We start from the raw sequence: 16,925 nt of genomic DNA, 5'->3' as shown, positions 1-16,925 counted from the left end.
AATTCAGATCGCACACGTGCGCCGGAAGCCTGGGTCAGAGTCAGCTGTTGCCCGGATCGCCAACGCGCTCCGGCAACTCAGATCGCGAGCGCGCCCTGGCAGTCCGGGTGAGAGTCAGCTGCTGCCTGGATCGCGAACGCGCTCTGGCAGCTCAGATTGCCAGCACGCCCCGGCAGTCGGGGTCAGAGTCAGCTGCTGCCCAGATCGTGAACACGCTCCGGCAGCTCAGATCGCAATTTAAATCAGAAGAGAGCCAGGGGACGTCTCCCACCAGTCTCCGCTGGCCGTCCTATAGCGCGTCCGCCAGGACTGTGCCAGCTCCAGTTTCAGACCTCGCGAGTCACAGATTCAGATTTAGAACAGACACACAGACACAGACAGACAAACGGAGATGAGCCAGCTCACCTATCAGTAGATCGATCCTAGCAGATCCGTTGACCAGGGGTCTGGTGGACTTGGGGAATCCCGGACGAGTCCCCAGATGTTATGCCCAGACCATTTGTTCCCCAAAGAAGACCACCAGAGTCCAGTGTCAAAGCCAAGCGGCAAGGATTTTTACTACAAGTTCGAACTTGGTCCCTCCTTTTCACAGTATACAAGAGGGCCCCGAACAATGCGAGTGTTTGCTTTTTATAGCCCGAAAGTTGCAGGGGAACAAAGAAATTCTTTTGGCTCCCGCGCTTTCAGTAACCTTGAACGGCTGTCCCCTTATCGGAGACTTTTTAGGTGGTGTTTGTACTGGGCTCAGGGAGTTGGAGAGATATATGGTGGTATGTGGTGGGATGGGAGGATGGGATGTGTTTGTACTAGGCTCAGGGAGTTTTGAGCCCGGGGCTGAGGAATGTGCCCAGCTCCTTTCATAAACAGACAATAACAATAGAATGTGATAATGGCTAACACAGTGGCTTCCGCTCAGTATTCTTAGAAGGTGGAGAGGAGAACATTCCTACCTCTAACTGGGGGTTTCTACCACGACTCACAGGACAAGTAATGCTTTAGCTAAGCCTCGAATGTCGAGAAGTTTGGCAGGTGAAATTGAGCTAACATAGTTCAAAATGTGAATTCTGTGCCAAAAATATATAAATTCAGATCTCAGATCTTCTATTTATAATGTGTAGTCTAGTTCACGTCACTTGAGTTCTCTGGGTCTCTTTTCTCATCCTTAACAAGGGAATAAAAATACCTACTTTTTAGTGTTTGAGTAAACATTTAAGATGTTAGACATATAGACTCTAACACTTTGGCTGGTGCATAAACCCTAAATATAGTAGCAATGTGGTTGTCATCAATGAAGAATAATGCCAGAGAATAGTTACTTCTGTATAAGCCTTCATTATCTAATACAACAGTACATTCCTCAACACAGAGAGATGCTTCCTTCTTCTGTTTAGCACATAGAAGATTTATCTAATATTCTTTGCTTTGAATTCCCAGCCTGCTCTCTTAAATTTATTTCACAGTGGAAATAGCAAATATTTTGAAGTCATAATGAACTATATGTAAACAAAGTATATCCATCACTTCTTATCTGTGGGATCTCAAACAAGATGCTAAACTTTCTAAACTTCAGATTTCTTATTTGTGAACTGGAAATAATACTAGTTCATGGCCTTGTTTTGTGAAATTAGATATTCTGTAAAATTTGCTAACATAGTGCTTAGCGCATAATACTTGCTTTCTATACAGTATATGAGTAGTGTAGCAGCCTTAGTAATAATAGTAGTAGTAGTAGTTGCATTGCGATGGAACATTTAACATCAGTCATTTTATATCCTTATCTGTCCAGCAAGAAGTATGTACAGATTCATTATGGTATAGTCTTATAATGCTTACCCAAATCTTATGCTTTTTCCTTCTGCACTTCTGAAGTAGTATTACAGTTTCCCACACACTTGCCATTAGGCAGGAAAAAATGCTAGCTTTTGTGAGTAAACCGTGCACAGAATCTATGTGTTTCATATATAGGCAAGAGGACAAAAGAGCCAGTAGGTGGCCCTCCAATTCTCTCTTCCTCTGCTGTTGTGACCACTAACATCTTTTTGCAGATATAGTAACTACAAAAATACAGAAGCATTATCAGCTTAGATTCTGAGTAGAACAGAACTCTAGCCAATCTGTGAGGTTCATTTGAGAAAGAAACACATTTTCAGTGTATGAAATTTAGGGATGTTTGTCACTGCTGCTTTTCCATTTATCTATTATAAGCTGACTGATACACCCAAGTAATAGTAAACATGGATTCTCAGAAGAAGCATAATTTTAATTATTTCTTCTCCTAGGAAACCTTTATGGACAATAATTTCCTGATGACTAACAGAAAAGTGTGCTACTTACTTTAATAGCAATAAAAATAAAATATTTCTTGCTCTGTGAACCTGATAAGCATGAGTGTGACAATACAATTTTAAGAACTGATAAAGAGTTTAGGTATTTTGAAAAGATTATTATGGAGTAAATTCAGTTCAGATAATTCCTGATCTTGTTTGAAAAGACTAGGCATTTCGAATTTAAAGTAATTTTTTTATTTGGTGCTTGATTATTAATGCAGATATTTAGTTGGACTTTCTGAATGGTGATCTGATATTTAAAAAACCCACAAAACCTAGTAACTCTTAAAGGAGTTTGAAACTCAAATTGCTTTCTCTGTAAGAAGCATTTAAATATGAATTAGGGGGTATGTGCTGTGATGATACCCTATTGCTCTGCATCTGATATACTTTCATCTAGCTCTTCATTTGTCACGAGTCTTGATGAATACCCTTAGACACGTCCTCTACATTAAAAGGCAGTATGGCCTACTGGCTAAATACTTGGTTCTTAAAGTCAGACTGTCCAAGTCAGATTTCCATCTCTGCTGCTTGTTAGCCATGTGACCTGGGACAATTAACTTGAAAACTCTGTTACTCAGGTTCTTTACTGGTAAAATGAAAATGCTAACAGTAAATATGCTGTAGACTTATTGTCAGTTAAAATATTTACTGTACCTCAAAAAGTATGAGGCATGTGCACAGTATCTTTCAAAACTGCTATTTATATCTCTCTTGGCTTCTGTTTTATTATCTACAAAATAAAATGGTTGGACTAGATGATCTCTTAAAGTCCTGTTATCTGCTTTTCTCTTCTTCCAAGAAACAAAGTTTTGTAAGTTTGGGATTCATAACTGTATTATTTGTCCTATTAGATTACTATAACCTAATGAATTCCAAGACAGAAGACATTAAATAAATTTTTTAAATATATGTATTAGTGACTTTCTAACAATAACTATCACATATCAAGGATTTAAACATCCCACAAACTGTTCTAGTGCTATTATCTTAAGTTATCTTAAGGAACCAATAAATACAATTATTACCTCATATCACAGATGAAGAAAGTGATGTAAAAGATGTTATAGATAACTATTTCAAGTTCATTCAATTGAATGATTGGAGAGCAGGGAATGAAAAGGACTTGGATTTAGATGTTTGACTTCTAAGTTCTTAAATCATTTTTAAAGTATTCTTATAAAGACAATTTATGATATAACTATGAACTTCATATAGGAAGCTGAAATCAACTCTTAAAATACTGCTTTCATTATCTGTAGCTCCACAAAATGGCAATCATCCTTGTACTCATCCATGCCAGTCATTAAGGAATGCCTTTTTTTCCAGAATTAGGACTATGTTTCTCTTAATGCAATGCCTGTTACATAACAAGTACTCAGTATATGTTGATGGATGAATAAATGAATAGCAGTTAGAAATCTGGTGGTTGATGAGGGAGGCTTCTATGGGTTATGTTTCAGAAATTGTTTTCTATCAGACTATCAATATCATAATTGATTTCGAGTCTATATCTGGTGTCTTTCATGTTTTTACCCTCAATCATCAAAAAACATATAAGGTGGAAACAATTGACTTAATTTTACCAATGAAAGTATATTGAGAAAATAACTTACCCAAGACTTGAGTAATAATGATACATTATTCACATTCTAATTCCCACTATTATTTTTTACCATATCAAGTTTGCTTGCAAAGTTAAATGAGTGAAAGAGAGACAGAGAGAAGAGAAAGCAAGAGAAGTTACAGTGTGGTTGTGGGTTTCCCCAATATTACCACTGTCTAGGAATTTGTACACCTCTCAGAGAGGTGAAGCATAGTAGGGAGTTGCAATACAATGACCATGATCAACATATAAGCTTAATTCACTTTTATTGTACAAATTTCAGATCAACTATTTTTGAAAAAAAAATTGTTCCTCTGATTTGAAATGGACATTCAGATCAGTCTCAATTTACCAGTCTCTTGGAGCCTTAACATCTTCTGGGAGGCAAAGCATTTTCATGCCTTTCATAGAGTTGTTGGCCCTGAATATCTGTGGTGCTATACTCTATAACTGTGTAAAGCCTGTGTGCTGAGTGAAGAGATTTGAGATGTCTTGCAAAAGACATTCAGGGTTATCCACCTGGCAGGTGAAGTGGCATTTATGTGCCTAGTATCTGTGGTGCCTTCCATATCTATGCCTCAGCATTTCAGCTCACTATGGGGACAGCTGGTAAGAGTTCAATATCTCATTGCTGCTCTTATAGATATGCTGCTCTAAAATGAGTGAATAGCTGCTTTGATTAAAGGCTTAAAATGCAAGCCATTCAGGATGGTCAAAATGTTTGGTCCTATTGACATTCTCCTGTAAACCACTCAACTATTTGGTCAACAGATGAGACTTCCGGGTTAGAGAATAATTGTGGTTGGCCAACTGGTAAAGGGCTTTCTCAACCATCTCCCAGGGAGCTTGTTGAACTATTTTAAAGAAGCACAATTGGAAAGCTTCACACAAGTGCTTCACAAAATCATTCTTGGAGTGTGTAACAATTTGGCTTAACATCTAACAGAAATGGTATGTTAATGTGGAACCACGTGCCTGCAACTGAATGCCTTTTGCTGGCACAAAATGGCAAACTTATTTTGAGAAGATTCACAGACCTATGGATGAACGATGAGAGCTGTCCTCCTGTTTTTTTCAAACAATACACTGAGTAATTAAAAAAGAATATACATTTTGAATTGCATTTTCAAGTCGGTTCTTTGTACTGCTCCTTTTCTTACAACCTATTGAAAGGAAATGACATATCTACTCCTAAAGGTGATATGTATCTAAACAAATCGCAAAGCCAGTAGTACTTGGTTTATGTATAAAATTGACAAATGCCAGACCCAGGTCCCATTGACTAGAAATCAGTGTAATGTGTGTTTCTTCACACATTACAGAAATTTCTTTAATCTTGCCCTCCTCTCTGTTTGTGTATAAGCAGAAAGCCTCTTCAGAAAGCATGTTGCTGGTTCTTTAATATAGTTTAAGAATATCTCTGACACAGTCACAAAAGGCCCTCCTTCTCTCCCTTTCTGGCCATTCAAGAACAGAAAGACATTATTCAGATTCCAGAAATAAGTATTTTCTTATATTAATTTCTTTCAAAAAGGTTTTGAGGCAGAATGGAAAAGCATGGAATAAATCAGAACAAAATAAGAAGAGCAGAAATAGTAAAGAGAGATGCAAGAAGGGTTGGGAACTTCAGTACTGTAAGCTTTTGAAAGATGATTAGAACTTTCAGTTCTAATTTTGCTGAATTTTTTCTCTGAGCTGCCTACATCAAAGCAAATTTAGAAGATCAATATGTGTAAGCCAAAATCAGCAAGTTCGGTTGAAGTAAGGAATGATAAAATTACAAAGTCACCATTTTCTGACTGCCAATGCAATAACTGATTTAGACAAGCATTATCAAAGGATACTAGAAAGTATTTCCCCTGTTTCTGAAATACTTTTAGGGAGCAGGATATTAACATGGTCTCAAAGTTTATCTCTCCACAGTTTACCTAATAATTCAAAAGAAGAATTTACCTTCATATAAAATGATTCACATGGCGTATTTACCAAGTTCTCAGTCTTCCATCATTGATAGTGGGAAAACCCTAGCATATATGCCTTCTGGTGGGATGCCGAAAAAAGTAAACATCTTCATGTAGTATTCCTACCACAATTGTCTAACTTGAATCTAATAATGAGGAAATCAACAAATTCAGAATGTGACAAGATCTGATTTTCTAATTGTTAAGTAGTAAGTACCTCTGTGTCAAGGGGAAATTTTTCTCTTATGTTTTTATCGCACCACAACAAATGTTTGTAATTCACTGATCTTAAATCAAGCTTCAAGGATATCTGTTACTTTGACACTAGCTTTATTCTTAGAAGATTGATTTTTTTCCTTCTTTAGGCTGTGCAAGCTACCTATTTGTCTAGTCAACTGATGGAGCACACAGGCTCCCATACAGGTGGCAAATTAAGTGGATTTAGTTTTTTCTTAAATAATTATCTTAACTGGTTCCAACGTGACTTTTAGAACTGACATGGTAACCACCAGCGTATAGGTAGTGTTACTCAGGAAAGGTTTTTATCTCCTAGTGCTTGAAAAGAGTGTGTTCTTAGGATATATTCCAATAACATGTCTTCTACATTAGAAAATAATAAGTCTTGTGAGAATGAGTGATGTCAATTCTGAATATTCCTAGAACTAAATGGTGTCCCCTGGTGTTTATTCTTATGACCTGACCTTATTGTCCTCAAATGGGCAATTACTTGATGGTAAAATTTTAATTGCCTCAAATGGACAACTAAAATTTTAGTCAGAAATTTTCCAACTTTTTTTGTGTTTCCATTACCATAAAAAGGGCAGCTGAAGAGTCCTGTTGAATTAACGGGTCAAAGGGTAATGGGGGAATGAATGTGACTAGGAATATGCCCCATGATTTCCGTCTCACTATCTGTTAAAAAGTTCCAATGACCTTAATCAGAATTCTTCATTTGATAGCGATCATTTACAAGAGACATCAAAAAAATTCCCATTAGATTTCCCCTGGGGAGACAATTTTGGAAGTTGTAATTTTCCACTCTAAGTATGAACAGCTTCACCATGAAAAGCAGTCTTCACATGGATAATGACAATAATGCAGTTTAATCTTTAAAGCACCCAGCCTGAAGGCCTCTTAAATGGGAAACAGATGTGCTATGTATCTTCACTTTTTATTCAGCAGCAGCACAGACAATTTATAAAGAACCAGTGCCTTAGATGGGGCTGGAGGAAGACTCTTGCCTAATGACCTAAGCCACAATATTCAGCAGAGAAAAAATCATGGCAATGATATTGACTGAACACTTAGGATGCACCAAGCACCTTGATAGGCAGTTTACATGCATTGTTTTATTCAAATCTGACAGTAACACTACTGTCAATCTGGTGCTATTATTATTTTTGTTCTAAAGTTGAGAAAACTGAGACTTAGGGAGTTTAAGATTATTGCATGATGTCACAAATGATTAACAAATATCGGATAATCTTATCTAGAAACCATGTTCTTAAGTAAAGAAAACCACCAAATTGTATTTTGGTTTATTGAGTTCTGCAGGTTGATTTTCACACATTAGCCTAAGCCTTTAGAAGAACCCTCAAAGGAACTATTATTCTAAGTGTAGCAATATAAAAACTGAGATTTGGAAGCATTAAGTACCTTGCTTATGATTGTTCTTTTGTTCATTGGCTGATGCTTAGACATGTGAGGGCCCTTCCAAAACTATGTCCTATAGATGCCTCTACCTTTTGCTTATCGAGTTTAATTTATTGTGCCTTTCTGTTATGTTGCTACTTTGTATAAAATAGCATGAAATTATGCAAAATATTTTGACTTAAGTTTTTATCATAGGTAATACTAGGATGATCAAAAAAATATGACCATGGTGAATGGAATTTTTGTCAAACTTGGTATAAAAATAATCAGGTTCAAATGATAATTACAACAGATTGAGCCAATCTTACGACTTTTAAATAAGAATGTTACATAAGTGGAAAAGACCATGTCTTATGCTACTCTCTGTCCAAAATACTGCTGCAAGCATTTTGGATATAGTTAAAAATCTAATTAATTTGGCAGAGATTAATTGTCCCTCAATATCCATTCTTGTAGCAGAAACTGTTCCCCAATATCTGTTCTTTACTTCTTTCTTTTAGTAATAGAACTTCTCAACCACCAAATATGATATAATCATGTGACAGGCCTCATACTCAACCAGATTGAGACTGTATTTCCAAGCTTTCTTTGCAAATGGTATGATGATACAAGTAAATTAATTCCAATGGAATGTGAGAGGAAGTAAATGGTTTAACTTCAAGTCTGTGTCCTGAAAAGAAAACTGCTTGTTCAGTATTTCTTCTGTAGCCCTTTCTCTTGGTCTGAAGGAGAAAATTGTACTAGTGGGGGTAGATCCAGCCATGCAGACATGAGAAAACCACCTTAGTGAATAGTGGATAACAAGTTAGAAGGGAACTGTGTTGCTGGACAACCTCCTGAAGCAAAACTGCCCACTTGCCATAGAATAGCCACTTACATCTGAACTGAGAGAAAAATAAACATGTATCTTTCTTGAGTTACTGTATTTTGTGTCTCCATTACATGAGCTTAAGCATATCAGTATCATATTATACCAGCGTTTGCTGAAATGAAGAAAAAAATCAAGACCCATGGTCTAAATCAGAAAAGTTTTATGGATTATAAATTATTTTCTATAATAAACTCTATATTTTCTAGCAGGTTCATGGTGACATATTATATTGCCTTGTGGGCTCAATTGTGGACCCCCAAAATTCATGTGTTGATGTCTTCATCTTAATATATGACTGTATTTGGAGATAAGATCTTTAAAAAGGTAACTAAGATTGATGGAAGCTTTAGAGTGAGCCCTAATCCTATATGACTTGTATCCTTATAGAAAGATGGGATTAGAGAACAAATATAGTCATTTCTTGGCATCCTTGGGGCTGTGGTTTCAGGACCCTCTGAGAAATCCATAGATGCTCAAGTTCCTTTTATTAAATGGCATAGTATTTGCATATAACCTATCCACATCTTCCTGTATATTTCTAGATGACTTATAATACCTAATACAATGTAAATGCAATAGTTGTTATACTGTAGTTTTTTATTTGTATTATATTGTTGTATAGTTTTGTTGTTGCATTGCTATTTGTAAAACTTATTGTTGTGTTATTTTATTGTTATTTGTTATCTTTTTTCGAACATTTTGATCTGCAGTTGATTGAATATGTGGATATAGATATCACAGATATGGAGGGCTGGCTGTGTACACACACAGGGAAAAGACCGTGTGAAGACACCAGAAAAAGGCAACAATCTGCAAGCCAAAGAGAGAGGCCTTGGGATGAACTAATCCTGCTAAAACCATGATCTTGCATCTTTAGCCTCCAGAATTGTGAGAAAATATAGTTCTGTGCTGTAAGGCACCATGTCTGTGGTCCCTTGTTATAGTAGCTTAAGCAAATTTATAGGAAAAGTTGGGAGTCTCCTAAAGACTCCCAAATATGTTCAGTAAGGTATCCTCATAAGAATTATAATATATACATCATCATAAAATAGATGAGAGATGAGAAATCAATCATGTAAGAACGTTAAGAGTGCTTACTATGTACCAGGAAGTATTTTGTGAGTTGGGAATAAGACAACGTCCCAGACGGATTGAATACATGAATCTTATTTCCGGGTGCTTGAATTCTCACTTTAAAAAAACAAAAAAACAAAAAAACAAAAAACAGGATAAAAAGTGATACGTTGGAAGTGAACAGTCCACTTCATTCATATTGGGCATTTAGAAAAATCCTCTCTGAGCAGCAATTTTTGTGCTGAGAACTAAATGACAAAAATATGTCAACTATGCAAATTGGGGGTGGAGTGGGCTAAAAGTTTCAGACAGAAGAAGAGGCAGCCTGTGTAAAGGTACAGAAATAAAATTGAGCTTGGCTTGTCCAAGGGACAGACAGAACATATTATTTCTGGAGTGTCTTTAGTGAGGAGTGAATTTTATGTGATGTGATATCAGAGGTAGGCAAGTATCAAGAGAGTGTGGGCCATGGTGAGGAGCTTGGATTTTATTCTAAGTGGGTTGAGAAGCCGGTGGCCGGTATGGTCCATTTTTCATTATAAAAGATCATTTGGGCAGCTGTGTGGTAACTGATGGAAGTGTGTAGGAATGGAGGCAGGGAAAAAGTGAAGAAGTTATTGTGGAGATGTTTCCCGTCACTCTTCCTTCATCTTTCAAATCTGAGCTCAGTGTCGCCTCCTCTGGATGTTTCCATGTATTCATGGACAATACTCAATGGCTGACTCCTCTGCGATTTCCCAGCATGTGTTTAAACCTTTAAGATGGCACCTATTATATTGATATTATGTTTTTCTGCCCTGGATTCTGCCTCCCCAAAAGAACAGCAAGTATTAGTGAATTTGTAACTATGTCTTATTTTTCCCTATAATCTCTGTGTCTGTCATAGGCTTTGGCATGTAGTGGGTTCTTGGTAAACCTATTTATTCAGTTGATTAAATAAATAAGTTGTATTATTTGTATTTATTGCATAAGCTATATAATATATGTGTTCAAAGATATATTCACAGTAAAAGCCAGAGAGGACAGGGTCAGAATGGATTCAGATTTCACCACAAGTGAAGATACTCTAGTGAAATTATGAAGACAATCAGAAAATTAAAAGATTTCTTTGCGCATTTTCAATTGCCTTTTGCAAAGGGAAAGCTTGTGTCAAGACACTTTCTGAAACAGGAGCTTTATCTCTGCTTCTTTTATCGTATTAACTAGGCTGTTCTTATCTGCAATGTTCCCTATGTGTCCTTCCAGCCTTCCCTAGCTGCAAGGGCCATAAGTATGTAACTAAATATTGTCTGCAATGATCCCAGCACCTCTGGCACCTTGTTAAGCAAAACTTGGTGCAATACTTGGGGGAATAACTTCTCAAAGTCAACAAATTGTGCTGAAGGGCAGATTCAGTTGCCTCTAATGTAAGAAACGCGTCCTTTGGGAATCTGCAGAGAAGAAGTTGAAGTCAAATCTTAGACTGAATTGTCTGACACTGAAACACAAATATTTATGATAATACAGAATTCAGCTTGTTAACCACTATGATTCAGCAAATATTTTATCAGCAACTGATATGTACTTGGCCTTGTGCTAGGCACTATGGGTTTGATGATGAATAGGATATAGTCTGCTTTCATGTACCCATGATACATACAGGAGAGATCAGTAGTTAAAAAAATCACTATTTTGGCAGAACCATGAGGGCAGTGACTGTATTTGATATGTTCACTCTGTGAGTCTTTTGGATAGTTCCTGAGACAGTAAGCTTCTGCAAATATTTTGTGGGCAGATTAAAAACAATATTGGATGGTATAAATAAAAACTGGGATCATATTCAAGGAGCCATACTCTGATGAACTCTGTGGTGGAAGAGACAACAGGCCCTAGGGGAAGACTTCATAGAGGCAAGAAAAGCCAATATTCTAAAGGGTGGCGTGATGCCATATGGGCGGGTGTGGAATGGAAAACGAGAACTGAGATTGGGAGAATGGAACTTTCCCAGCACTGGGAACAGTGTGTGCAAATATATGAAACTTTGAAACAGAATGATAGGTACTGAAAAGGAAAGTGGTTTACAGAAGATGCAGAATATGATGTAAAGCAACTTACATTTAAAAGGACAGGGGGCACCATAAACCGGGTAAAGAAGAACGACTTGTGTTGCAAAGAACTAGTAAAAATGGCAGTTCCTTCAGCTTAAAAATATTAGTTCTGACTCATCATATAAAACATGACTTTATGTCAAGGGCTTCCCTAAAATGTATGCCACCACTGTTTGAATTCAGAGATCTGGCATATCCACCCGACAGCGGGGGATGTGTTTTACCACTCTTGAGTGCTGGAGCATTTGTATTCAGAGATGGGAAATGGACCAAAGTCTACTACTTAGAAGTCATTTTGCTGTTGGATTTTGCAGAATTTCTTTCTCTGCTGAATAAATTTAGGCTTATCAAGTTTCAAACTCAGGAAATATCTGAGTTATATTAGCACTACTTGTAAGTATACTCCTTTGCTTTTATCTTCTAATGAAGCCATAGAAAGATAATAGATCCATTTTTCTTTATTATGCTAGAGACTTTAAATACAAATTAAACATCAGAAGTGACAAGGTGTGGTGGAAAGAAGAAAGCTATTGACCCGAAAAGACCTAAGGTCAAGATGCTATTTTTCTAGCTTTACCTAAGTGAGTTTTAGCTTCTGAGTCTCAGTCTCTCCTCATACTGATAAAAGGAGTTACAAAATTTGTCACAACTACTAGAAAGCCCCACATAAAAATTAATCTTAATGTGTAATAATAGTAATATTAATGGCCATTTACTCTTTGCTACATATCCACCATGCTGAGTCTCTTTTATAATTATTATTTCACTTAATCATCTTAATTACCCTGAGACATTTATATTTTTCTTACTTTTATAATTTGCAAATAATGAAACTGAATTTCAAAGGGATAAACTCTTTATAAGATGTACAAATATAAACACTAGTAATATTTGTACTTATTACAAAATCTTCATTTTTTTGATATTTCTTTTAGGTAAATAATAATATACTTAGGAATAAATCCTAAAATGGGAGAAATTTTGACTTTGAAAATAGATATTGATAACTCCCTTGCATTCTCAGAGTAATTAATGAATGCAATAGTGATCACTGTATTAATAACAGCCAGTATCTATTGAGAGCTTACTGTCTGTATGAGACAGTATGCTAAATTTTTTCCATGGGCTGTAATATTGGTCCCTCACAATAATACAGGTATAACATTTTAGGCATTTTATTTCTTACTACTATTTTTATGATGAGAAAAGTGAGTCTCAGAAGAGCAAAAAGATTTTTCCAATGTCAAGCAGAAAGTGGAGGAGACAGAATTTCATCCGAGCTAATCTTAACCTAGTCAAGCGAGTGCTGCTATACTTATCCAAGACTTTCAATTACGCATTACTACATATCGTTTGTACTGCAACACAGCATTTACAAAAACACCGTATTTATTTCAGCCCTCTGTTCTCATGTATACCTCCATTTCATAATAATTATCAATCTCTATTAAATCTTCACTATTTCTCAGTGTTGCATGTGGGGAAGGAGTGGTTGGCACTAAAAATATGAAAATCTGAAGACAGGTGGTCTGCAATAGACATCTTGCAGCCCATTTCTGAATCAATTTCCAATTCACTAGACTGTGTGTGTCTATTAAGAACAACAGTAGTTGCCAAAGTTGGCAGCTGACAATTATGTGTCTACCCTATCAATATGGTCTGTACTCCCACTATCCAATTTCTTTACCTAATTGGGAAAGGCATAAAAATACTTGCCAAACATATTTAAGGCACCATTAAATATATTTTTATGAATTGTATTTCTAAAATTGTTTATTTCTAAAATTTTATTTTCTTACATATTTCAATAATATATCTAATAAAAAGTAGACCTCCTGGGCATCAAGGGATCTTCCCCCAACATCCTTTCCTCTCATATCTGAAATTGTGCCATTCCTTTTGAATAAAAAGATATGATTTCTTTGCATTGCTTTGTTACCATGGTTATTCATTCAATTAATATTTACTGAGTGCCTCCCATGTGTCAGACAGGAGGAGTAGACAATCTGGCAAGAGAGAGAAAAGTAACAATAAGGTAATTTTAAACAAAGATAAATTTTATGGCAGTGCCATAAAATAGAGAAATGGATAAGAAAAAGTGAGAGGGCATAAGACAGTCTCAAGAGGTAACCTTTAAACTGGGACCCAAATGGTAAGAAGGAATCAGCCTGCGAACATGTCGGAAGGAGCCTTCCAAGGGGAGGTAGCAGCAAATGCAAAATCCCTGAGGAAGAAGCAAGCTTAGTGTGTTACAGAAATTAAAATACGTCAGTTAAGCTCTAACAGAGAAAGCAATGAGGACATCTTGATGCAAATTCAGGTCATAGAATAGGAAAGGAATTGGATTCAGTATAGTCTTCTGCATCATGGCAAGATCCTTGGACTTTATCCTGAGAGTAGGTAAATTTTAATAACTATTAAATACAGAAAAATTTTAAGTGAAAATTGACAGAGTTTTCCTAACATCATATGTAAAAGGATTATGAAAATGTTTCAACAGTGGAAGCAGTGACCCAGTTACGGCATCCTAATTATATGGGGACCCTAGAGATAGAAAGTAGACTAAAGGTAGGTCTAGGACCTAAGGAAGAAGAAGTAGGGTGAGCCCAAATAAAGGACAACACATTTTTTTTTTTTTCAGGCTCGGCCTTCATGGTCCCAACAAATGAATTAATAATTTGTGGCCACCCAGTATCTACTTTCCTTTTTTTTTTTTCAAATGACACACAGAGAGTACTCTTGGGATCCATCTCTTCTGCTCTCAGTCCAAGGACTTTGGCTGCTGTTGACTCCACCTCACGTTTCTTGGGGTATGGAAAAGATTTTTGTCTGACCAGTTGCATCTCATTGCCCTGGCCACAACGTTGGTTGAGACATGGCCATATGCCCCAAGTTGACCTAATTAGTGCTTCTTCAATATTCCTATTCAAATTTCTGGAAAAAAAATGTTCTTTTTCTAGACACCAACATGGAAGGGTGTATGTCTTGAGTTACTAGTAACCATCTTGCTTCCACCTGAGCCAGGATGAAGGAACATAAACCTGAGCAATAGAGAGTAGGTCTTTGTAACATGGTTTGAACTCTAGACCATAGCTTATGTCAGCCAAGGCCTGCAGGAAGCAGAATTCACTCCAGACAGCTTATGATAAATATATATATGGTACAATTATATATATCATATATTATATATATATATAAAATATGTGTGTGTGTGTGTATATATATATGGTACAAATATTTATGAAGAGACTAACAAAATTCTGTGCCCATAATCCCAGCTACTCAGGAGACTGAAGCAGGGGAATTGCTTGAACCCAGGAGGCGGAGGTTGCAGCAAGCCGAGATCACGTTACTGCACTCCAGTCTGGGCAACAAGAGCAAAACTCGGTCTCAAAAAAAAAAAAAAAAAGGAGTAAATAAGAAAGGATGAGGCACTCAAAGTCTAGAGAAAATGAAAAGTTGTTACTACCATCTCTGGAACTGAAGGAACCAGGGAAAGAAATAGTGCTATTCTAGCTCAGTAAAAACTGCAATAGTCATGATGTGTCTTGTGGGGGTGTCAGCGCTAGAGAGGTAGACACAGCCCTAAAGAATGGAGAGAGTTGAAAGGAAATGTTCTGGTATTTTTCTTAGTTAGCTCTTTAGTTTCTAGCTGGTACCTCCCTTTGTCATCACTCAATTTCAAGGAAGTCAGTGAGGCAATTAACAGAAATCATCCTCCAGTGTCATGGAGAAGGCTGAAGAAAGGTGGAAAATGCATGGGGAGTGGGATGAAAAGAGGGTAACTTGCACAAAGTTAAGTGAACCTACTTTTTTCATATATAAGAGCTAAAATGTTCTTGCATCCTTACTGTCCTTTCGGAGGCAACTAGAAATTGGTATTCTGTTTCTTGCAATTTAAAAGACTCTAACTTACAAATCCTTGGATCTTGAAAAATTAGAGTAGCCTCTCCTATAGAAATCTTTTATTACAGTGTATCTTACTCTGCAGAGGGTCAGAGTAATCTTGAAATATCTAGTTATGCAATTAGTAAGTGAAATGTATGTACACATTGTTCCAGTTCTTTCTGCAGAGACCAGCTGGGAAAGAGATCACGAGTCAGTGATTCTTCCATATCCATCAGGTTGAAATATTAATAGGATGAGTGGAGTGGTTGGAATATTTTCATGTCTAGTTTAATGTGATGGGTAAATATTCATGTGATGGCAATTTCTTTTCACACAGAGCTCAGTGGGAACACTCCTTCAAATTAAATGAGTACAGTGGGACATTTAAAGTTGGAAAAAGAGAGATATACGTGTTTCTGTAAGACATAAATGAATGATTAGATATGCCTTAGGTCTTTAGACCCTAGAAAGTATCTCCTCTGATTATTCAAAATGGAATTCTACATTATAAATGTAGAGATGATGAAAAAGTAGAAAATTAACATTAAACCTTGTCATCTGGAAGGGAGGTCACAAAATTTACCTCTTTCTTTTTACAGGTGTGGAAAGTGTAAGCCAAAGAGATGAAGTGACTTGCTGATTGTCACCCAGATAGTTAGTGGCCAAACTAGAAATGGAGCCTGAATTTCCTAAACCTTAGTTTTTTGCATTTCATCCTACTGTATAATCTATAGTTTGGAATGCAAAAACAGAAATTATAAGCAAGGTGATTACTTTCTTCACGATAAAATATGTTTGTCATAGGGTATGACACCTTCTGGTTTTTAATCATTGGCACTTTCTTGGAGTTCAAGTAGTGATTCTAATGACAAATATACATTTTCCTTTTCATATGTTATATATGATCTTGCCCAACCAAGTCAGTCCTCTATAATCATAGAATGATGTTCATAAGGGCACTATGGATATGTCAACGTGTTGGGACTCGTAAGTTCCTCTGTTATTCATGTTACTATCATGGTTAATATAGTGCCTCTCTCTGCTATCTGAGAATGTCAGCATGTAAAGAGTTAAGCATGAGTGACCTCTTTTGCATATCATTGGACTTTTGATTAAGGTAACTAGATGAGTTTTATGACAAACATTTACAACTTCTCTGTTTAGAGTTAATAAGCAGACATTGATTTTTGCATTTGATAATTAACTACAAACTATCTTGGGTAATCTGATTGAAAAACTGGCAGTACCTAGGGCCTCCCAGTTTTACGAACTTGCAGAATGGCTTGGTTTAGGCTTTTTATTTCTCTCTCTTTCTATTTTACCCTAAAGAAGCAATAAGGGATTTGCTGCATTTGCCATTTTCAGTGGTTTGGTCTCTCTTCTGATGTGACAGCAACATTGGGCCAGCAGGTCAGGTTTGATTTACTCTGTAATGAGGCTTTGGGGACAGTTTTCTCT

Source organism: Mandrillus leucophaeus, unplaced genomic scaffold, assembly GCF_000951045.1.
Source record: "Mandrillus leucophaeus isolate KB7577 unplaced genomic scaffold, Mleu.le_1.0 Scaffold66, whole genome shotgun sequence".
In the NCBI taxonomy this organism is placed as follows: Eukaryota; Metazoa; Chordata; class Mammalia; order Primates; family Cercopithecidae; genus Mandrillus; species Mandrillus leucophaeus.
Note: the sequence above shows the minus strand (reverse complement) of the source record.